The sequence below is a fragment of the Saccostrea cucullata genome, unplaced genomic scaffold (genome assembly GCF_032062105.1).
Source record: "Saccostrea cucullata isolate Sc308-1 unplaced genomic scaffold, CSIRO_AGI_Scuc_v1 ctg1359, whole genome shotgun sequence".
Taxonomy (NCBI): Eukaryota; Metazoa; Mollusca; class Bivalvia; order Ostreida; family Ostreidae; genus Saccostrea; species Saccostrea cuccullata.
Genome location: NW_026927654.1, coordinates 107,173 through 133,003, shown reverse-complemented (window position 1 = coordinate 133,003; position 25,831 = coordinate 107,173). Strand labels below are relative to the sequence as shown.

Genomic DNA, 25,831 nt, shown 5'->3' with positions numbered 1-25,831 from the left:
GATAATATGACGCCAAATATAATAGATATGGACACTGACATTACTTTTGGATCAACCCTCGTATGAAGCATATTGTCTAAGGACTCACTAAAGTAAAAATAACTACGGACATAACCATCGACTTAGATTACATAATCGCGTACATCCCGTGTTACAATATAGTCATGTACCTACACGATTCATGTTTATTACATATTAATCACGTAGACATCTGGATTATAGCAATTCAAAGGCGGATCCAGCGTCGGGCTTGTCCCCCTTGATCTAAAACAAAATGTTTGTATAACAAACAAAAACGTACCTTCATCACCTGCATACGGAGTTTATGTATTCCTGTTGATTCGATACGCAAGAGCATATGCTCCACGTATGAACAATTTCTAAAACGAGGAAATTTATTGAAAACAAGTTGATGAAACAAGCATATCAGCAGTTTCCTTTAACGTCATTATTTCATAAGCTTTATGGTCGATACAATGACCTTATCAGCAAATGCAATTTATCATTGAGTCAAATGCTGACTGACGTTTTTAATACTAATTGTTAGTCCATTTTAGACACTTGAATTGACGAAGTATTTTCCGTTATTTCCCGATCATGACAAGGAGCACACGGCGGGTGTGACCGGTCGTAAGGGGATGCTTACTCCTCCGTGGCACCTGAACCCACGTCTTATGTTTTGGAAGTCCGTGTTTATTCTGCTCCCGTTTTGTATTGTTTTATGGCCTTTTGATCGTCAATACGGTTCGTTATCTCAATATGTTTCAATATTTCGAAAAACACTTATCATGCATCTGTACGGTACAAGATATTCCGGAAGTGATTTTCAACATAAGGACACGACTCGTTTATTCCGTTTTAGAAAATACATAGAATTAGACAAAATTGAACATTTTCAGTTATTCTTACTTTTGACGGTCGATCATAGACCGTGACAAGGGTCGACGTGAAGTCATTAATATACAATTATTGCTCTTTTTTGAGGTCAATATAATCATTTAGCCATCTAAGGAGTACAATATTGAATATTGTACTCCTCAGATGGCTACATCATTCTATTGACCGAAAGACAGCAATAATTATTTTATTTTATGATTCACTGATAAAATGATACAGCTCCTTACTTGTCTGCATTTAATCAAGTCCTACCCAAACACAAGAGAGAAGCAGAATTAAAATGTAAATTAAAAACCCTTACCAGTTGTATCAATTTGAAATGTTTTTTTATCTATTTTAGTTGCCATGAAAAAAAGATATAGTGTCAGTGTTTTTACAGAATAGATTATGAAAGGGAGAAGTACTATCAGGGAAAACTGACAGCGAAGAAAAAGTAAAATTTGTAGTTCAGTAAAAGTGTTGGATGGGGTCTCTTCATCCCCTCTTACATTGTATCACCCTGACCCGACAGTATATATTCGCTTATGTTTTGTTTACATGAAAAAAAGCCACAGTCGTTTAAAAAGTTTTCCAAAACAAATTGTATCAATTTGGAATTTCCTGATCTATATTTAGATCAATGTAGAGAAAATAAATCCTTGTATTCACATGGACCGTCACGTGCAGGTAAATAATAACATAGTATTCCTTCCACATAGTTGGATCTCAGCCAATCAGAAAGATGGGAATTATTCAATCATATAATAATACAGTATTCGAGATATTATTAGAGACTGTCCTAAATAAAATCCTACAGATATTGAAAGAAGACACGCTGGTAATCCTAGATGATATTAAACCTTACATGAATTCTTAAAAACGCAACATTTCTACCTATGTGCGACTTGTGTCAAACCAATTATGGCCTTATTCCGCCATGTTTCTTTCATTTACCTTGATATGAACCCAAATGCGTTCGTTACACTTGAATGATTTTTTCGCTTGGCTATCGTCTTTTGCACAGGTTAAAGTTTTTTTTTAAAAAGTGGGCCAAACGTCAAGGTCAGAAGGTCAAAGTTCTTGTTGTCCCACGAAAGGACTTCTCACAAGGATTACATATCTGAAGTATGAAAGCTCTAGCCCTTACCATTTTAAAGTTATGGCCAAGGTTAAAGTTTTTTCATAAGTACGGAAATCTCCAAGGTCAAGGTCAAAGTTGATGATATCCAATGAAAGGTCTTGCCACAAAGAATACATATGTGAAATATAAAAGTCCTTGTATCTACCGTTCAAAAATTATGGCCAAAGTTAAAATTCAAAATTTTTGTGTAAAAGTGGGTCACACTCCAAGGTCAAAAGGTCAAAGTTGGTGGTGCTCAAAGAAAGGTCTTGTCACAAGGAATAAACATGTGAAATATGACAGTCATAGCTTTACTAAAGCAAAAGTTATGAGCAAGGTTAAAGTTTTAGTGACGGACTGACAGACAGACAAATGAGATTTAATGTCCCCTCGCTTTCGCGGGGGACCAAAAAATAAGAAAGAAAGATGCTAGTTTGGAGAAAAAGGACAAGATAGGGTAAGACCCCTATTTCGCCCCCGATTTTAGGTGTCTTTCAGAATGATCCAACAGTTTATCCATAAAAATCTGTTGACACCCCTGCCACAAAATGAGTATTGGTTCTATGATTTAGAATATACAGAGGTCACTGAGAGGTCAGGGAGTAGGTTAATTTTCGAATTTCTTAATCTTGATGGAAATACTCATCGATTTCACAGCACATTTTGTTTCCGAAAACATACAGCACAAGCTTGCCTTTCTACCAATTTACATATTTTATAGACTAGTATCGGATGCAGTTTATGTGTAAAAATCTCAGATAGGCTTGTGCTCTATGTTTTCCGAAGAGAAAAGTATCTCAAATTTGATGAAATTCCACCAGAATTCAGGAAATTCTGAAAAATGCCCTACTTCTACACCCTCTGGTGGCTTCCATGTACGCTTTGAATGTAAACTGGTGTTTGTTTTAAAGGAAGCATCATTTTCACTTCTTAACTACAAACTATCACAATTCTACCAGTGTTCTGATTTTTCCATCAAATAAGGGGCCAGATTCGGTCATTTCCCTATCTTAACCTTTAGTTGGACCGCCAGCAGTACTTATCATTACCCTACGTCAATACATGCAAAATAAACTTTAAGAGAAAGCGGTAAAACTCGTAAACACGGGTCAAAAACATTATTCCTCGCGCAACTTGTTGCGTGGGGTATAATTAGTTATAGATGGAGTCTATGAAATGACCATAAATAGTGACTGAATACTTGTAGTTCCATTTTTATTAACCATCGGCCTTTTACATGATGAATGCTGTGGTAAACTGTAGACCTACATTACATGTGTACACATCTTTGAGGAAATGCAGAAAGTTTGAAAGACTTTTTGTAATATACATGTACTTGATTAATACAATGTATAGAGAACGAAAACATTAAAAAAACCAGAAGTCTCTGTCGAGACTGAAGCTCTACTGGTTTGAACTAGGAAGAGAAAAGTACTTAAGCAGCTGGGATTTGAAACTTTACAACAGCAATAAATAAAATAATGATCGTTGATAAAGTCTCTTTATGTTCTTAGTTAATCTACTTGTGTGCCAAGTTATATTGAAATCAGACCAAAACTGTAGGAGGAGTAGCATTTTGAAGCAATTTTACAGACATTTCTATTTTTAGTAACCACGGCAACACAGTTCATCAAAATTAAAATTCGATAAACAGAATTATGTATCTTAGTGTATTCTACTTGTGTGCCAAGTTATACTGAAATCAGACCAAAACTGTAGGAGGAGTAGCATTTTGAAACAATTTTACAGAAATTTCTATTTTTAGTAACCACGGCAACACCGTTCATCGAAATCAGAAACCGATACACAAATTTATGTATCTTAGTGTATTTTACTTGTATGCCATGTTATACTGAAATCAGACCAAAACTAGGAGGAGTAGCATTTTGAAAGAATTTCACAGAAATTTCTATTTTTAGTAACCACGGCAACACCGTTCATCGAAATCAAAAACCGATACACAGAATTATGTATCGTAGTGTATTCTACTCGTGTGCCAAGTTATACTGAAATCAGACCAAAACTGTAGGAGGAGTAGCATTTTGAAAGAATTTCACAGAAATTTCTATTTTTAGTAACCACGGCAACACAGTTCATCGAAATCAAAAACCAATGCACAGAATTATGTATCTTAGTGTATTCTACTTGTGTGCCAAGTTATACTGAAATCAGACCAAAACTGTAGGAGGAGTAGCATTTTGAAAGAATTTCACAGAAATTTCTATTTTTAGTAACCACGGCAACACCATTCATCGAAATCAAAAACCGATACACAGAATTATGTATCTTAGTGTATTCTACTTATGTGCCAAGTTATACTGAAATCAGACCAAAACTGTAGGAGGAGTAGCATTTTGAAAGAATTTCACAGAAATTTCTATTTTTAGTAACCACGGCAACACCGTTCATCGAAATCAAAAACCTATACACGGATTTATGTATCTTAGTGTAGTCTACTCATGTGCCAAGTTATATTGAAATTAGACCAAAACTGTAGGAGGAGTAGCATTTTGAAAAATTGTTTACAGACAGACGGACAGACGGACGGACGCCGGACGCATTACTATCGCATAAGCTCTTCTGGTCTCTGACCAGTAGAGCTAAAAAGAAGGCAATGCCAAGGATTCGTTTTATGCATCCCGTTTTAATTTAGTGCAACAAAGCCCAGAAATCCACATGTACATTTATTAAAAATTATGAGGTAAACAAACTTTTTCAAGTACGAAAGACATATCTCCAATGCTGGTCAATGATGCGTTTGGAAACTTTTTTAGATTGACTGTACCACGATTTCAATTTTTAATCAGAAAATGCAAGGGCTAGTCGACAATCTAAAAAATAGGTTTAAATTCTTTATTTTACTGTATAGTTTTTCAAAAATTGATGCCTATTTATTTGTAATCTATTTGGTCATTTATTATTTCCGATGAAATGATAATACCCATTTTTTAAGCTGATATAAATTCTTAAAAACGCAACATTTTCATCTATGAACGCATTGTTTCATACCAACTATAGCCGTACTCCGCCATATTTCTTTCCGATACCTTGTCTTATTGTTACGATATATACCCTAATTTTTGGGGTCGGCTGTCGACTTGTGCACATCTCCCATTGTAAATCAAATGAGAACACATGAGCAGGGTCGGCAGTCACAGACCACCCGAGACGGTCCGTTTCTCAGACGGGCGGGTACAAAACTCCTGATGACAGCCCCATGGTCGGGCTAATTTCAATACACCTGTAGCTGGGTACTATTCTTAAACTGAGAATTTCTATTTTTACGTCGTTTACCTCATAAACAAAAATCTGCAGACTATCGGTATCGTTGTGAATTAGGTAAGATATTAAATGTAACCTATTCGCTCATTGGTCTGTTTAAATGTTACAGCCAACCAGCGTGCGCAATACAATTTATGTTCGGCAATATTACAAATGTAGCGTGTGAGATGATGATTTGGTAAGGCGTTCAAACCTTAAACACCATTCTAGAAACATGTTTAAACATCAAACACGTTAAGATTTTCGCCTTTCCCATCATAAAGTAACATGAGCAATACTGTTTAAACACTTTTACAAACTAAACACGTTTAGATAATCGTCACTTCCCTTATGGTGTTTTCCTGTGTTCTTTCGTTCCTGCCACATGAACACAAAGAACCAAACAGCCAGTTGTTATACAGGACTGTGCTGAATGGAGGTAAACAAAACAGTCAGTGGTAATACAGGACTGTGCTGAATGGAGGTAAACAAAACAGTCAGTGGTAATACAGGACTGTGCTGAATGGAGGTAAAGAAAACAGTCAGTGGTTATACAGGACTGTGCTGAATGGAGGTAAAGAAAACAGTCAGTGGTTATATAAACAAAACAGTCAGTAGTTATACAGGACTGTGCTGAATGGAGGTAATCAAAACAGCCAGTTGTTATACAGGACTGTGCTGAATGGAGGTAAAGAAAACAGTCAGTGGTTTATACAGGACTGTGCTGAATGGAGGTAAAGAAAAGTCAGTGGTTATATAGGACTGTGCTGAATGGAGGTAAACGAAATATAAGTCATGTCTATTACAGATCGTTTATGTTGTTGATTTACTCCCTTTTAAAACTCAAGAAATGTTTAAAATTGAATCTTAAGGCAGATTTGTTTAGTGCTTTTTAATTCCCGCCAGATGAACACAAAGAACCAAACAGCCAGTGGTAATACAGGACTGTGCTGAGTGGAGGTAAAGAAAACAGTCAGTGGTTATACAGGAGCGTGCTGAATGGAGGTAAACAAAACAGTCAGTGGTTATATAGGACTGTGCTGAACGGAGGTAAACGAAATATAAGTCATGTCAATCACAGATCGTTTATGTTGTTGATTTACTCCCTTTTAAAACTCAAGAAATGTTTAAATTTAAATTTTAAGGTAGATTTGTTCAGTGTTTTTAATGCATGTTTTCGAATTGTGCATCTCTATTTCCATAGGCGTCGGAACCGCGCGGGGGGGGGGGGGGGGGGCTTAGCCCACCTTTTTTTTTTCAAAGATAGACAATTTCTATGCATTGAAAATTATGGTTTACCTTTTTTGTGGTTTACCCCCCCCCCCCTCCCCCACTTTCAATTAGCCCCATTTGAATTTGCTTCCGACGCCCATGGTTTCTTAAGTGCGTTCGAGTCCCTAAATAAGTGTTTTTGTCAAGTTTTTATTTTGTTAAATGCATTTAAATCGCATAAATATAAACCAAAACTGTATTATTGGTTGGATATTTCATTTTTAAATTGAATTTTAAATTGATTCGGTATTATAGTTGTCATCGAGCTAGAGTTCCTACGTCAGTCGGGTTGGTGTTATTAGAATTTAAATTATGTCAACATCATGCATGTGTTCCACTTTTTTTTCGAAAATTGGAATTAGGGTACGATTTTGGCAAGGATTTTATCCTCAACTCCTTGTTAATGATGGAATTATATAATATTGATAACTATGTAGAGGGTTGTTCGTTCAAATGGGACATCTATTGGCAATTTTATTGCTTTTATGTTGTATAGAAACATAAACAGGTCTGGTGCATTCAATATTTACCACGTTTACCGATTTAGGTACATGTATGGCTTGAATTACCTTTACAGCTATGTTTACCTTTCTAAAGAGGTAGCTTCATTTAGCTACTAACTCAAAGTTATTTATTGAATTTTTTTTAGGATGTACAGATAATTACATATTGTTTTAATTGGGAGGGGGATAAATACAACAGTTAATTTGCGACTAAACAGTTATTTCTTGAATGAAATAACACAGAAGACTTGTTCTGGCTATCAATAACCTAACTTATTTGCAGTTGATCACCACAATGTTAAATTAATCATACTTATTCATGCCTCAAGCAGAAGTAAAAATACTTATTTTTCAAATTGCTGAAAAGGTTTAAATGCAGCAAACTGTTTCTTTTTAAGATTTTTTTTTTCAATCCTGAGTGTAAATATTTTTTATCAAATACAGTACTTGTATCGAAATAGCTGAGTAAATCTACATGAAATAACTAAATAAAGCTATGGTGGGTAATTCAAGCCAGTAGCTATGTAGCTAAGTATACTGATTATAAACTGCTCGTGGAGCTATCAAAATATTTGTTGCTCATTATTTTTTTAACAATTTGATGGGAAGACCCAAGGACTTGTGCAAAAAGTTCATGATTTCCATTCAGAAATTCATGATTGTATTAAAAATCAAAAAGTTACTAAACCGCTTCCAAGAGCAAAGAGAAATAACATAATTCCACATTTTCCACGATTAGATAAGAAAATACAAATACAGTTGACTATTCTGATGAAGAGAGAGATAATCTTGCAGTGAATTTAGTGCAGAACTCAGAAATTTGGATCAAGAGGATGTGTCTTCTTTGCTTCATGACACAGTAAATTTTGTGACATCATTAAAAGAAAAAGATACTTGTACAAGTACGTTTTCCATTCATATTTATTATAATAATAAATTCTCAGTTTTATTATTCTAAAAGCAACTTAAACTGACTGTTTGATTTATTAATTTAAGTAAGGTATTCTATCACATTTTTAAAATTCTGTATTTTTAATTTATAATTCATGAAGTTTATCATTAATCTCATCTTTGAGTCATTTTTTTGTGTTGTAATTTATCGACTTTTCCATTAAGTTTGTATGCATGTAATATCAATGAATATTTTCCAAAGACACTGTCTTTTTTAGTTATGGCTTTGACAAACAAATCCTCAATTGATGAAGTTTATCAATGGCTAATTCAAGCAGGTGTAAGCGGACAAACAAGTCAGATATTGAAAGGTACGTAAACAATTCTTTTTTAAATTGCCTGTAATTTTATTTTGTTAGCATATGAAATTACCTGTCAATTAGTGAGAATGGTTCTAATCTAACAAAATTACAAAAATATTTGCAGGTTAGCAATTTGCATGTAGACTGGATACAAATAGCAGGAGAAAATGAGTGCAACATAACATGTACAACTGCAGCCTGTGTCCATATAATGGAAAACAAAAGAGGACATTCTGCAACACCTAGTCCGACGTCATAAGAATGAACCAAAATTTAGTTCACTGTAGTAAACCAGGATGCAGTTCCTCATTTAACAAAATTAGAAGTTTGTCTCAACACTTGTACAGAAAACATTCTTCTGACATATTCAGTGAAACTGAAAGTGATGAAGAAGTAACGACTGAAAAGATGACAGTATTCAAACTCCCATTCCGCAAATACATAAAGTTATAGACGACTACGAGAGGAGAAGAGAACGATAATGACACCTCTCACAAACCAAGAACTGAAGGAGACCTGCGCCCGCCTTCAACAAACCAGAAGTCTCTGTCGAGACTGTAGCTCTACTGGTTTGTACTTATAACAAAGGATGAGAAAAGAAGCCATTGCCATCAGACCAAAATTGTAGAAGGAGTAGGTTTATTAAGGAATTTCACAGACATTACTATTTTTCGTAACAATGGCAACACTGTTCATCAAAATCAAAAACCGATGCACTATTTTATATATCTTAGTGTAGTCTACTTTTGTGCCAAGTTATATTGAAATTAGACCAAAATTGTAGGAGGAGTAGCGTTTCAAAGAATTTCACAGGAAATTCTATTTTTAGTAACCATGGCAACACCGTTCATCGAAATCAACATCCGATGCACTATTCTATGTATCTTAATGTAGACTACTTGTGTGCCAAGTTATATTGAAATCAGACCAAAACTGTAGGAGGAGTAGCGTTTTAAAGGAATTTCACAGAAAATTCTATTTTTAGTAACCATGGCAACACCGTTCATTGAAATCAAAATCCGATGCACTATTTAATGTATCTTTGTGTAGTCTACTTGTGTGCCAAGTTATATTGAAATCAGATCAAAATTGTAGGAGGAGTAGCGTTTTAAAGGAATTTCACAGAAATTTCTATTTTTAGTAACAATGGCAACACTGTTCATCAAAATCAAAAACCGATGCACTGTTTTCTGTATCTAAGTGTAGTCTACTTGTGTGCCAAGTTAAATTGAAGTCAGATCAAAATTGTAGGAGGAGTAGCGTTGAAAAGGAATTTCACAGAAAATTCTATTTTTAGTAACCAAGGCTACACCGTTCATCAAAATCAAAATCCGATGCACTATTTTATGTATCTTTGTGTAGTCTACTTGTATGCCAAGTTATATTGAAATCAGATCATAACTGTAGGAGGAGTAACATTTTAAAGGAATTTCACAGAAAATTCTAATTTTAGTAACCATGGCAACACCGTTCATCGAAATCAAAATCCAATGCACTATTTTATGTATCTTTGTGTAGTCTACTTGTGTGCCAAGTTATATTAAAATCAGACCAAAACTGTAGGAGAAGTAGCGTTTTGAAAAATTTTTTACAGACAGACGGACAGACAGACAGACAGAAGGACGGACGACGGACACCTTACTATCGCATAAGCTGTTCTGGTCTCTGACCAGTAGAGCTAAAAATGACGACGAGGTAGAAATCCAGAGAATGAGAAAGAGGGTTAAACAACTAGAACAACAAAACCGAACACTGCAAGAGTCGCTCCAGAATCAAGACGAAAGTGCTGTCCAGAGTAATCCCGAACACCTCCTCCACCCACCACCCAGCCCACCCACAGCAGCCAGCCGAGAATTCCAGTTCCACCTCTAGAGAAGTTTGATTGAACTGGATCCATCACAGAATGGTGGACAGCATTTCTGATATTTGTTTCGTTACATGGCCTTTCCGAGGGATATGACGTCTTTAGCGCACCAGTGGTTTATGCATCTGTCATCAGCATGCAAAACATCCTTAAAAACAGTAGAAGAAGCAATCTACAAAATATTTAAACCCAGAGCCCTGGTCAAAAGGGAAGTACTACAAATACAGCAGTTCCCAGAGGAAACGGTGGAAAAATACATTAACCGTGTGCGGAACCTAGCAGCAGACTCAACGATGGAGGAGTCCCTCATAACATTCCTGGCTATGGAAAGACTTCGACAGGAATTGAAGTCTATTGTGTTTCCCCAGTCCATGGAAGACCTCAGGAGAAGCGCCTGGATTGCAGTAGTCGTCTATTACTTTATGTATTTCTGGAATGGGAGTTTGAATACTCTCGTTAGGGTAAAACAGGATTCTTCCTTTTTTCCCTGGTTAACGATTTCAACACTCAGCATTAAATCTTAAAGGTGTTGGCTGAGCGGAATAACCTATATAAAAGAGAGAGAAATTAAAGTTGTGTTCGATTTATTTGCGATCAAGAGCAGAAATCACATATATACAAAAAGAATAACTTTCAACAATTTCATAATATTACGTAATAATAAAAACCAAAAATAAAATATTTAACAATTTACATCAATTTACTTAAAAATGAAGCATTTATTTCGAAATACACATTAAAACTCACTGAATGTAGTAGGCTGAAAATCGATCTTATTAGACAATCTTCACACCTTTAAATTGTAAAACAATCTGCCATGGTGGACAATTTGAATTTTCTCAAAAAGTGGCATTTGGTTTCGCGTGTAAATACGTTGTAATAATAATAATAATAATAATTGAATCACAAGCCTAAAACAATATGTGAACAAAAAATAGCTGTAAATTTGTGAATAACAAATTAAATTTAAAATAATTATATTTTAATTTTGTTATAATTACTCATAAAAAAGACTATTATGAATTAACTATTACACAATAGTCAGGTAATTCAATCAACTTAAAAGTAATAACAAAAAAATAAGTAAATATGTAAGCATAAAAACCTGATAATTACCTAAATACAAGAATACATGGGCCTTAATGGTCACCAGAGCATTATGCAACAACTTTCCAGTGATTGAATGTGATTCTGTTTTAGCCAGATGCTATGGCATTCACAATTTTGAAAGAGGCACCATTGATCATCATAAATATACACTTATCAGTTGCTTAGTTTGGTTACTTAATACTCATGGGCAGGGTACGGGAACAAAATCAAGAATTCATGTATTTTCACTGTATTATCAATACAGCCCAAGCCTAACACCAGAACCCCTAACCCTGGGGCCATAAAATTCACAGATTTGGTAGAGGCACTATTGCTCATCATAACTATGCACTTAGTTTTTTTAATACCTAGGAGCAGAGTAGAAGATTTTCAAAGAAAAAATGCATTTTTACTTTATACTTATTTAGCCCCGCCCTAGCAGTAGAACCGCTGACCCTCGGGCTATGAATTTCACAAATTTGGTAGAGGACTCAATGCTGATTACAATTATACCAACAGTTTGGCTGCTTTATGTCCAGGAGTAAAGGAGAAGATTTTTAAAGATTGCACCAATTTTAGTTGCTTTTGTAATATATTCTACTTTTACCCAACTCTGATTTTATCCTATGCCGTTCAGCCTCACTGTTGCGTTTTATTGCAGGTGTATTGTCTTAAGTCTTGTTAGGGGACGACCATTTGATCCTGAGGGCGGTCCTGGCAAATTTTTTTGAGACGGATTATTTATTTTCATGCCTGTCGAGGACAGATTATTTATTTTCAAGATAATCAAGGACAGATTATTTATTTTCTTCTATGTCTTACCGTACCTTGATCAATTGATTCTAAAAGACTAATCATTTATATACCATATTCGGATACAGGATTTGGGGAGGGGACAGGTATAACTTTGTTTAGGCAAGAGGTCTGGGGCCGCTGTAAGGGCTCCAGTGGGTCCTGGGCGAAGCCCTGGTGGAGGCCAAGGGAGTACACCCCACCCCCGAAGCTCTTGGGGTTTCATGTATTTTAAGAGTAAAACCACGCACTATTATAGTGGTATTGGTTATTATGAACCAAAGTATCACATAATTAATACTGGTCATACCGTACTTTGAATGAAGTATTCAGTTCAGGAAGCAAAGCCACCTGAAGCTCTTGGGTTTTTCAATATGTATAAGAGTAAAACTTTTGTAGGAATTGGTTAGATGTGTACCAAAGTATGACATTATTAAGTCATATCATACTTTGAATGAAAAGGGCCCAGGGGGTGAAGCCCCCTGAAGCTCTTAGGTTTTTGTGTATTTTAAGAGTAAAACTAGGCAGAAAAATATTGGTATTGTCCCAAAGTATGGCATTATTATTATTATTCGTATCATACTTTGAAATTGTAAGGGATGGCCTGGGGTCGTACACATGTACGTCCCCCATAAATCCGCCAGTGTATATTTTGTATTAATTTATCTGGAAAGTATGATTATTCAACAAGAAAATTTATCTTTAGTGGTGTATAAGAATTGGTTTGTATTTAAAGTAACTGTTATTTATCACACCTACTAAGTGCACATTGTCATGTTGATAAACTGACTTAAGTATCCAGTCTGGTAATCTGATTTTAAATACTATATTTGGTTCTAAAATGGCGAGCGAAGCGAGCCAAAAAAAATTTTGAATTGAAGACTTTTGAGATTAAATTACACGTAAATAAAAAAGGTATTTTTACAATATTTAATTATCAGAATTCAAGGTCAGATTATTTATTTTCTCTGTAGTGGAGGACAGATTATTTATTTTCAACATTTTCAGAGACAGATTATTTATTTCCAAAATCTGCCATGCCCCCCTCAGAATCAAATGGTCGTCCCCTTATGTGTATGTATGAATAGTTGAATAAAATCGTTGTAAAAACGCACATGGCGTGGTCAGACGTATAACATGGTGTCAGAATTTTAAGAGCCGATAAAAAGTCCTAACAACCATTGGATGATGGATATGTTAAGCGGAACAGTTCCTAGGATGGACTGGGAGGCACAGGATCTAGAATCCGCCTGGAAAACATTCAGACAGCATGCAGATTTCATGTTCTCAGGACCCCTCAAAGAAAAGTCTGAACCGGAAAAGTGTTCGTACCTTATGCTTTGGGTAGGGGAGAAAAGAAGAACGATATTTTCAACATGGAAACTGTCAGAGGAGGAACAGAAGAAACTTAAAGAATACGTAGAAAAGTTCGAGGAATATGTGAAACCCAAACGTAATTTTCAGCCGTTACAAATTTCACTGTAAAGTTCAAGAAACAGGTGAGACATTTGAACAGTTTGCAACTCAGTTGAAAATATTAGTGAAAGACTGCAACTATAACAAGCCAGATGAAATGGTTAGAGACAGAATCGTGATAGGCGTTAGAAATCCCAAGATTAGAGAAAAATTAATTCAAGTCGGATCAGATCTGCAGCAAGATAAGGCTATGGAAATAGCGCGCACTAATAAACTCTCACAGGCCTAAGCCAAATCGATGGCAGGAGAAGACCCTCTAGTTAACTATGTTCACAAGGGAAAATCATCGCTACACAGTAAAAGTTTCACAAAATCTGATAGAGGTAAAAAACCCAAACACAGATTCAGCGACAGTAAACATGACAAATCGTGTACCGGATGTGGATAAAAACATGATGGGAAACCATGTCAAGCTATAGGTCAAATATGTAAGAAGTGCCACAAAAGAGACCATGTTGCACAAGTTTGCCGAACCAAGACCAATAAACACAAATCAAAGTCTGTTCACCTAGTCGAGAAGACTACTCAGATTCAGACATGAGGTGAATTTCTATTCATGGGTAGCCTTGATGTCGACAGGATAGATAAATACTCTAACAGATGGACTACAGAATTGGAAATTCATGGCAAACAAATTACTTTCCAACTGGACACTGGAGCAATGTGCAACGTGTTGCCATTTCATGAAATCGAGAAGATGCACTGCAGACACTATCAAACCATCTGAAGTACTGAGATAATATTCAAGTCACACCATAAAACCAATAGAATCTCTGACTCTACCAGTCAGACAATAAGACAAAACAGTTGATCTACATTTTCATGTGGTAAAAATGCATGTCAAACCAATTCTCGGAGTGAATACCTGTGAAAGTCTTGGACTTGTGTCAAGAATTTTGCAGCTTGATACACTGGCATACCCAGTGACATACAAGAAAAGTACAGTGAAGTTTTTGAAGGATTAGGATGCATGCCGGGAGAGTACACTATAAAAGTGGACCCAAATGTCAATCCAGTCATTCATGCACCTCGTCAGACACCACTATCTCTTCAAGATAAAGTTAAAGCAGAACTAGACAAGATGGAAGCAAATGGTGTTATTGTTAGACAGGATCAGCCTACTCCATGGGTGAATTCAATGGTCACACCGATCAAATCCAATGGAAAAGCTCGCATATGCATAGATCCTCGAGACCTTAATAGAGCCATTCTCCGTGAGCATTATCCGCTGAAGATAGTAGATGAAGTTATCACACAGATCAGAGATGCTAGCATGTTTACGAAACTCGATGCAACATCTGGATTCTGGCAACCCAAGCTTGATGAGCAGAGCACCAAGCTGTGCACCTTTAACACACCATATGGAAGATAAAGCTTCACTAGAATGCCCTTTGACATCAAATCTGCTTTGGAAGTCTACCAGAGAGCTATCTCAGACATGGTTAAAGACATTGAAGGATGCGAAGCTATCATTGACGATATCCTTATCTGGGGCAGAGATCAACAGGAACATGGTGAACGTCTTAAACTTGTTATGGATCGAGTGAAGAAATTCAACTAGAAACTCCAGATGAATGCGAATTTTGCAAAGATAAAGTCACATACGTAGGACATGAACTTTCAAAAGCCGGGGTCAGACCAGATCCAAAACAGATCAGATCAGTACAAGAGATAAAACCGCCATGAAATGTGAAGGAGCTAATGACATTTCTTGGATTTGTACAATATTTGGGAAAATTTCTTCCAAATTTATCTGAATTCAGTGCAAAAACATTGCATGGCACCGGGAAGAAGAACAAATGAAGAGTTTTGAGAAACTTAAAGCAGTTAGTGACAGAAGCGCCAGTACTTAGATACTACAACCCAAAGAAAGACTTAATACTTACCGTTGACGCAAGTTCAAAGGGACTTGGAGCTTGTATTCTTCAAGAAAATCAGCCTATTGCTTATGGATATAGAACATTGACAGACAGTCAACAGAACTATGCCCAAATAGAAAAGGAAACTTTGGCAATCACTTTTGGCTGTACCAAATTTCACCAATATATCTTTGGACGTCATGTGGTTGTGGAAAGTGACCACAAACCTTTACAGAGTATATTCAGATTCTTATTATGTTTGCAGTATGACGTAAAAGTGATCTACAAGCCTGGAAAGACTATGAATTTAGCAGACACTCTCAAACCACTTTCCTCTCTTATATTCCCCGAATCCTACTACTGATGAGAATTCCCCGAATCCTACTACTGATGAGAAATCAGTATACAGTTCCTTGTCTGCGTTACCTATCAACTTGGATTCATAACAAGAGGCCCAAGGACCGCATTGCTCACCTGAGCACATTGGCTAAAGAAAAAGAAACAAAAATCAGTTCAGTATAGAAAGGTTTACATGGGGAGGATTAAACTTATAAATCTTAAGGAGGAATGCCAACCAAAATTTTATTTCATAGATATTGTAGAAATCCCTATTAAATTATGGTTTCAGCAATATTAGCTGTAAATTATTTTATGATTTTTTTTGGTATGTTTTCAAAGGAAATGAAAAAAATGATTCATATTCATGCTGTAAATGAATGCATTATAAGAATATCTAATAAAACAAGAGATGTTTGTAAAACACTTATGCCCCCCCCCCCCCCAATTGGAATTTTTCAAAGTCCAAAGGGCATAACTCTATCAAAAATGGTTTGATCGTACCCAAAACAGAACCTTGCCTAGATCTTCAGCTGATAAATCTGTATAGCAAATTACATTTCTGTATGTGCAACCTCTGCGAAGAAAATGAACAGAAACTACAAATAAGTGGAATTTTTCTAAGTGCAAGGGGTATAACTCTAACAAAAATGGTGCGATCGTACCCAAAACAGAACTTGGCCTAGATATTAAGCTGATAAATCTGTATAGCAAATTTCGTTTCAGTATGAGAACCTCTGCGAAGAAAATGAACGGAAACTACAAATAAGTGGAATTTTTCTAAGTCCAAGGGGCATAACTCTGATAAAGATGGTGCTATTGTACCCAATACAAAACTTGACCTAGATATTCACCTAGTTAATCTGTATAGCAAATTTCATTTCAGTATGTGCAAAGGTTGTGAAGAAAATGAACGGAAACTAAATGGACCGACAGACCGATCAACAGGCAGCAGCAAAGCAATATGCCCTCCCTTCTTTGAAGGGGGGGGGGGATACTATATTAAATAATCAAAAGCTAAATTATTGGTCTTTTAATGCTGAAACCATTGTTTAAAAAGGACGACTTCGAGATCTATAAAATAAAAAAATGGTTTGGCATTCCTCCTTAAACTACCTGATGAAGCTTCCATATAAAAATAATAAATGGCTTTTCTGTTCTTTAGCAGATTTTTCCTACTTATTCATTTGTAAAAAAAAAAAGGATTTTTTCGTGACTGATGTGATATGTACGGTTACTCGACAATGTCTAATTAGATGTAAACAGAAAATTTATTTTTTTTTTGGATTTTCCACCATGTTATATGTATGATTATTTAATTGGCTACACAATTCCTCTTGATAAATTGACTTCATTTTTCAGCACACAGTTTTATTTCATTTTATTATTGGAACTAGTCTCAAAATTATACAACTTAAATTTGCACTGTCATATATCAGGATTGCTATGCAATGCCATGGTTACATATATCAGGATTGCTATGCAATGCCATGGTTAATTAAACAACACCCCCCCCATGACACCCAGCCCAGCCCCCCCCCCCCCCTTTCCAAGTGACTTCCTTATAACTGAGTTTTACTACTATTTGTTTTCCTGGCAAATTTTATCCTGGTCATGAAGGCTATAGACATCTTATCTATGTCTCTCGATTGCTCAGTTATGTTGCATGTGAAAGGATTATTTCATGACATGTATATTTAATTCCATGTTAATCATTTTGTTGAATAGATAATATTTTATTCATTAAGATACATAAATAAATCACAATAAAATAGTTTACAGTTTTTACTTTATTTTCAAGTAAAACACACTCTAATCAATATTGTGAAAGCATGATTTACAAAACAATTCTTCACAGAACCTCTTCCTGTATACTTGATAATCATATACAAGCATAATTATGTCTTAGAAGGTTCGTTGTAGTTTGTAAAACCAGTGACGTCCGTTGAGAATGTATATTATTGGCTGTGTGAAATTGAAAACAAAGAAAGTCAAACTAACATCAAAAAATGAAAATAAAGACTACAGTTGTGAAATACAAGGAATTTGCTTTGAACAATATTCAGTTTTTTTCTTTGAAGTTTATATTAACAAATATTCCTTGGAAAATTCTGAGAATTAGCAGTTTCTCATTTTCTATTTCTGAATTATTTTCATCTCTAACAGCAGATGGAAAAAGAAAACTAAAAACTATTTTGGAAAAAAAAAACTACAATCATGAAAAAACTTAACATAAACTAGAAGTCTCTGATGAGACTGTAGCTCTGCTGGTCCGTCCCTATAATAAAGGAAAAGGAGCACTTGGATTTGAACTGTGCAACAGGCAGCAATAAACAGAATTATGTATCTTAATGTAGTCTAATTGTGTGTCAATTTATACTGAAATCAGACCAAAACTGTTGGAAGAGTAGCATTTGAAAGGAATTTCACATAAATTTCTTTTTTAAGTAACCATGGTAACATCGTTCATCGAAATCAAAAACCGATGCATTGAATTATGTATACTTGTGTTGCTTACCTGTTTGCCAAGTTATATTGAGATCTGTCCAAAACTGTAGGAAAAGTAGCATTTGGAAAATTTGTTTACAAACAAGACAGGTAGAAGGACGAATAACAGACGCCTTTCTATCGCACAAGGTCTTTTGGTATCTGACAAGTAGAGCTAAGAATAAAAGTTCCCATGTTTCCAAACTGTGTTTAAAAAAGTGTATGGTTACAACTCTAGTGCTAAAAATACAGACAATTAATAAAAATTGGTTGAAACTAGCATGTTGTAAATTTATGCTAAAAAAAAAACAAAAAACAAAAAAAAACATGGTTCTAAGTGTGTCACACTCATAGTAACAACCACGTAGTGTCAAGTTTCAGGTTGATTTTGTAATTTGTACAGAAAAAAACCCATTGTTTTTACCAATTTTTTTTCTCTCAAAAAATTAGCAAAACTGATATTGCCTTTTCAACCGTTTACAGGAAGGTTTTGGTAAAAAATAATTAGAATGAAAAAAAAAAATTAATGCAGACCATATATACATCTGAAATAGCAACATTTTAAGGAAAGAAATTGACAAGTCTTTTCATATTTGTTACGAGATGGTAAAAATTATTTTTTCCCAAAACATTTCTATTTTTTAAGTATTATTTAGAGAACGAGACGGGTTCTGTATCTTAGATACAAATTTGGGGGTGGACGAGTGCGTAAGCACGAGTCTCCACCCCCAAATTTGTATCTACGATACAGAACCTGTCGAGTTATCTAAATGATTTGTGACACGATCAATCAAAAATAGCTCCACCCACTTTATAACTTTTCAGCATCCAAACTTCCGCCAGAGTTCTGTAGATGAGCCCCCGATGGGGAGTACGCATCCGCAGTATATATATTTCCACGGAAAACGTAAAATTCGGTCAGATTAATTTTGACAATTTAACAGGGTCGATGTAATCGAGTGACAGTCAGTCTTATTGGATAAAGTGGAGGCTTTAACCGTAATTGTTGTGATCTATAGATGGAGATTGATTGTAATATATTTCGGGGTCTTAAAATCCCGGTTTAACTAGATTTACAAAAGCAGGATTTACTGAAAATTCTTCGATGGACTTTGATATCACGGATTTTAATTTTCTAATTGAATTGCGACATTAAAACGAAGTGAAAGAGACGTGTGGCTGTCGTAAGCCAGGATTAAAACGCGAAAAATGGACTTGAATGATTTTGCACGAGGAGAGTGGATGTTTTCCGTTATTGCGAAATTTCTTTTCGTTTGGAACGAAATTACGTGTAGATTATGTTTTTCGAAATTTGCGAATTTTCGTTTTCCTTTGGATCTAAATTACGTGTAGATTCTGTGTGGAATAAGTTTTTTAAAAAGTGATTGAGAAATTTTGACATTTTACAGGATCAATACCGGGTATTTCTGTAAAATTTATAATAGAAAAACATCAGCATTAACTATTTGTGCGTGCTTTTGCTAAATTGAATCAGATTTATTTTTAGACCGTGCTGTATTGTAGATACAGAATAGTTGGCTAATTCAGAACGGAAAGTAGCTCCGCCCACCAAAGTCCCGTTCTGTATTGCTAATACAGAACAGTAAACTTCAAAGAAAAACACCGCTATCGTGTCACAATGACACAATACATCATTTAATTTTTATTATAGAAAGAACTAGTGCTAATTGTAACGGGGACCGTTACAGATGTTCCCCAAACGCTCCCCAAATCCCTTTTTGTGCTTAATTCCTGTAAGACATTTTAAAAAATATGATCAGTATCGAAGGATTTCATCAAAGAATAATGAAAGCTACAATGATATCAACTATATGTCATTAGACGCATTGTACGTGCACGCACGTGCATGTACATGCAAGATGATCCCGGCATGTTGTCTAAACAATTAACATATCTATATATCGTGAGAATAAATATAAAAATTGTTTACAATATACATTTTAATGTTTTTTTTTAAAAATTGACCATTTTGCATATTTTGCACCTGCATGAATGTATGTTCGTGCATTCAATTTTGATAGTACCATTACGTAGGAATCCATTATACCTATTCATATTCTAAATTTTGTCCCGTTTCGTTGAAAACTAAGAAAGTTATAGACATTTAAATTTTCAGCCAATCAGATTGCAGCAATCGTGCATGCGCATGCTTTTCATGATATTTCTTATATACCATGCTGTAGATCTTCATGAAGTATAACAATGTTCAAAATTTAAAAATATTTTGTCAAAAAGTAAGAAAGATATTGAGACTTCAGTTTCAGCCAATCAGAGCGAAGCACACGTGCATGAGCGTGAGATCTTGCTATTTTGACCATGTCCTCTAGTCTATGCTTCTAATATATCCTTATATTATAAGTTTCAAAACATTTCATAAAAAATTTGAATAGTTACGTCTATATCAATTATATTGGACATTTCTGGCGTTGCACGTGTGCGCTCTTGCAAGCACACGTGCATGCACATGCTTTCATGATAATTCTTTTATATCAGGCTGTAGATCTCCCTAATGTATGACTATATTCAAAATTACAAAAGATTTTGTCAAAAAACAAGAAACATATTGAGACTTTAGTTTCAACCAATCAGAGCGAAGCGCACGTGCATGCCCGTGAGATCTTGCTATTTTGACCACGTCATCACGTCTATACTACTAATATTTACTTATATTATGAGTTTCAAAGCATTTAATCAAAAAATAGAAAACTTACGGCTATATCTATTATATTGGTCATTTCACGTGTTGCACGTGCGCGCTCTTGCAAGCACGTGCGCGCAAAATGACCTTCGTTCCGCAAATCTACATAATATGCCTACTGACCCTAAAAAGGTTTCACCTTAGTCGGATGTGTAGTTTACAAGATCACTCGCGGAAAAGATTTTCCCAGGAAGAAGAAAAATAATAATAATAATAAGAAACAGAGTAAAAACAATATGTTCCCCAACTTCGTTTGGGGAACATAAATATAACACAAGTATTAAAAATGGAAAAGTTTTACACTACACTAATTAAAAAGAGCAATTGAAATAAGTGTTTACAATCTGAAATTTAACTGTTAATTTACAATAAAATGAAAAATCACTGGTAGGAGCTCTCTCTTTCTCTCTCTCTCTCTGTTTAGAATTATCCAATAGTGAACCAATTTAGAAAAATGTTGCTTTTAATACCATAATCAGAAGTGTCTGATGAGAGTCAGACTGTAGCTCTACTGGTCTGTCCGTATAATAAAGGACAAGTAGCATTTGAAATTCAAACTTTGCAACAGGCAGCAATAAATAGAATTATGTATCTTTATGAAGTCTACTTCTCTGCCATATTATATCGAAATTGAACCAAAATTGTATGAGTAGCGTTTTAGAGGAATTTCACAGTAATTTCTTATTTTAGTAACACTTGCAACACCCGTCATCAAAATCAAAAACCGATGCACTATATTATGTTTGTTAGTCTAGTCTACTTGTGTGCCAAGTTATAATGAACTTAGACAAAAACTGTGGGTGGAGTAGCATTCTAAGGGAACTTTTACAAAAATTCAATTTTTAGTAATGGCAACACCATTCAGTGAAATCAAAAACTGATGCAAAAAATCATGCATCTTACTTCTGTACCACGTGATATTAAAATCAGACCACAACTGTAGGAGGAGCAGCATTTTGAAAAATAATTTACAGACAGATAGACAGCTATACAGACGGATGGCATAAGCTCTGCTGGTCTCTGACCAGTAAAGCTAAAAAAAATTAACTTGACTGTATGAATAACCTTTTTTCTTTAAGGTATGAAAAAATTGAAGAGGTGAAAAAAAGTACTTCAACTAGTTAAACAATAATAATAAAAAAAAAGATTATTTAACCTAATAAAATATTGTAATTTTAGGTTGATGGAATTGTGCCTTCTATAGGAACAATTAAACGTGTAGAAGCACTACACAGAACTGTATAAACTATTCATCGTAATGTCAACATAATCGGATGATGTTTACAGACAATAATGTCATAGCCGGCAACAATCAACTGTCTGAGGTAACTTTGCAAAATTTACAAAGCCTGAATAATCGACAAAATCTGACTCCTAGATTGAGTCATCTCAACCTTTAATTTTTTTGACAGCAAATAATCTTCGATCTCATCAGGTGTCTGTAATTGGCTTGTGTCACCGAAATTTTTCAGGATGGTGTTTGAGATAGACAATTTAAATGGTGTTGGGTTATCAGGGAACTTAAAAGTTTATCTGCACCTTCAGTGAACTTTGCAAGTTTGAAGTACGTTGTTTCATATTGCAGAGTTTGCACTTTGGTGTCGTACATCAGAATTATATGTTCCAACATTGTTGCAAACTCCACAAAGGGTCAGTGACACACAAGAAACAGAATCTACTGTTATGGTATCAATGACACTGACTGACTCAACTTCTGTATTCCTGATGGCCCCAATATCTGCAATTTCTTCAATTATAGTGTCAGGACGATTTTATATTGTCAAAATTTCTGACTGAGACATTGCAAAAGGTGTAACTCTTTGCAAGTTGAATTTGTTTAATATGTTTATCCTAGGCACAGAGCTGTATGCTATCTGAGGCATCTGAAATGGTAACATACTTTTAATGACTTCTCCAGATTTGATGGTTTGAAGAGTAGTCTCTTTTTGGTCCACGATTTTGGCTTTAACAGATACCTGTAACAGAAGTTATACAGCTGAATGTGTTAAATGTATATCACCAAATCTAAATAATATGTATCTTGAATTTTAAAAAGTTTTAAAACAAAGTGTTGCCATATATTTAGTTTTATCAAAATAGTTTACCATCTCCCGAGTTTTCATGATTATTATCATTACCATATGCTATTACAATGATAACAAGAGGTCTGTGAGTCAATGCTGAATAGTAATACCTGCACTCTGGTGTGAATACTGTACAGAGGGAAATTTTTGCCCTTGTTTTATTTTCGCTCCTTTCGCCCTATTCTCCTTGGGCGAATTTAAAACGGAACGAATTCAAAGAATTCAGTTTATTTCTCAAGTTAGATGATTCTAAGTCTAATAGTTTTCTAATCTAGTTTTTAGTTGGAAAGGATTTTTCAATATTTGGGTAGAATAAGTAAAGGTCAGTGCAACGTACTTTTTATGTGCGACACATCTTTTTATCAAGATTCATCAGCTGACAAAGTTTAATAATCCTAGGCCAAATTTTATTAAAAAAAATTGAGGTGGACATGAAAAAGCTAACAAGACAGGCTGACATATGGATATGAATGCTATAACATAATATATTCCGTCTTAACTAAGATGGGCATATAAAAATGATCTTATTAAAATGCACAAACTTACTATAAATGATTTCATTTTTAAAAGGTAGTATACAATTTCATTTAATTTTTTATTATGGTTATTTTATTCTTATAAACTTAAAACACAGTGTCGAAGATTTTTTTTATTGAAAATTCACTTTGAAATATATTTCTTTTTTTCCTGAAGTAATTTGTTGTGGTTACTCCTGTTTGAAGAAAATCACAAGTACATGAAGATTCAGATTTTTAGGCTTCCATTTTTTTTCATCAGAGAATTTCTCCTGAATTGGACTTCTTTACCAACCCAAACCAAATTTCACAAGGACATGTATAGCCATCTTTGCAACCCAAGGGTTTTCGGATCAAAAACCCTTGGCTAGCAAAGATGATGTATAGCAAAAAGTGATGGTTTGGTGATTTTGCATAGAATATTTGGCATGCCTAAAGAAAGATGGTGCTAAAACTTCAAGTACTTGCAACGAGTGGTTGCTGTCAAAACTGACAAAAGTTTGGTACAGATTATATATGGACGGATGAACAGGAAATATATAAGTTTTGTACAAAAATGAATCCACAATATGGCATGCATAGACAAATAATGTGCTAAAAATTTAAGGATCAGCATTGAGTAATTGCTGAGAAAATTGCAACAAAATTTTGGTACAGACAGATGAATGGATTAAGAGGAAGTTGACATTTGATTTATTCAATAATGAATCTTTCTATATATGCCATGCTTAGACAAAGATTGTGCTAAAATTTCATGCATATGTGATGAGTAGTTGCTGAGAAAACTGATAAAAATTTCTGCAGACAACCAGACACACAGGAGTTAAACAGTATACTGTCCTTAGGTAGTATATTAATTAGTTACAATGATATCCAATGCAGTACATGTATTACAAATATATTAACAGATATTCTCCAATATCCTCCACTCTAATTAATTGTAAGAATGTATATTAGTGATTTATTTTCCCAATTATTCACTTTTTATAATTATGACTAGGGCAATACAAATTTTCTCTAATGACATGAATCACAATGGTTGTGCCCATGATTGAACAAGCATCATAGATTTTTAAATTGGTGGAAAAATAATCTTTTCATGTTGATAAAATATCAAAATATTTATCTCTACCTCATTTCAAGTTAACTTTTGATTAAAATAATGAGTTAATTTGTGAAATTTACCTTCTGAAAAGCTTACAAGGATTTTATTTCAACAATGGTTAGAATTTTGTTAGAATGTTGCTCATATCTAAAATCCAGTTCACGGAATGGGATTTTCCATTACAGACACGGGGTCTTCCGTTCAGCAGGCATCAGATGATAATGATTGTCCACCAGATCTGGCGTTAGCGACCATCGAATGCTCCTTAACAAAAGAAAAGCGTAAGCATTACGAGATCTGCTTCGCACTTTTTGTTTCGTTAGATGAAGATCCCATTTTCCATACCTGGAAACTCTGAAGTCGAAGGTAGTGTAAATAAACTTCAATACAGTTAAACTGAAGCAAATTTAATTTATACTTACTTAGAAATAAAAAAAAAATTAATCAACGAAAATTATCAATCATCATCAAATAATGCCCCTTTTTTATTTTACATTTTTGCAGTTGAAAAGTGGAGAAACGGCTGCAGCCGATTCAGACGTTTTAAGGCCAATTCCTCACGTGGCAACGCAGCCAAAAAGTAAACGTGACCAATCATCGAAAGCTTTCTTCGTTATATCTTGTGATGAGGCGTACCATGCAAAACTTCTGAAAGAGGAAGAGAAAAAAGAACGAGAAAGAAAAAAGAAATTAAACGCGGAAAAAGGAAAAGCTCGTATAAACAAGAAATTAAAATAAAGAAGATGCTCATGGATCACTACTGTCTGTTGTGAAATAAGAACAAACACTGTACATAGGGCCTATATTTAAATACACGTTTATTATATTTCAGAGATATACCCGAAACATGCATGGTGTTTTCTACCCCTATGTTATGTTAGCAGCTATTTAGGCACCCCAATGGCCCACTGGTGTGCAGGATTTAGATTCTACATTTGTATCAAAATGAAAATTATACTTGCACTTTTGACAAACTGTAAATTGACTTTGAATAATGACCTATTATATTTTCTGTGTAAAAAATTAAACACCATTGTTGTTACTAAACACGGGTACAGGGAACGTATATGCACGTTTTGTTGAATATAAAAAATGGTTCTATTCAGTCTTAGTCTGGTGAAAATACTAATGACATTCACACACAATTTTTTTTTTATTTTTCACGATGAGGTATATACATTGTATACTGCGGCGTATCTAGAAATGTTAGAACAAGGAAT

At 34.7% G+C, this 25,831-nt stretch overlaps 1 pseudogene; it reads right to left on the bottom strand.

Moving 5' to 3' along the window:
- Positions 1-22,247: 22,247 nt before the first annotated feature.
- LOC134275119 (uncharacterized) lies at positions 22,248-24,784 on the bottom strand (annotated as a pseudogene).
- Between the last annotated feature and the right edge of the window lie 1,047 nt (positions 24,785-25,831).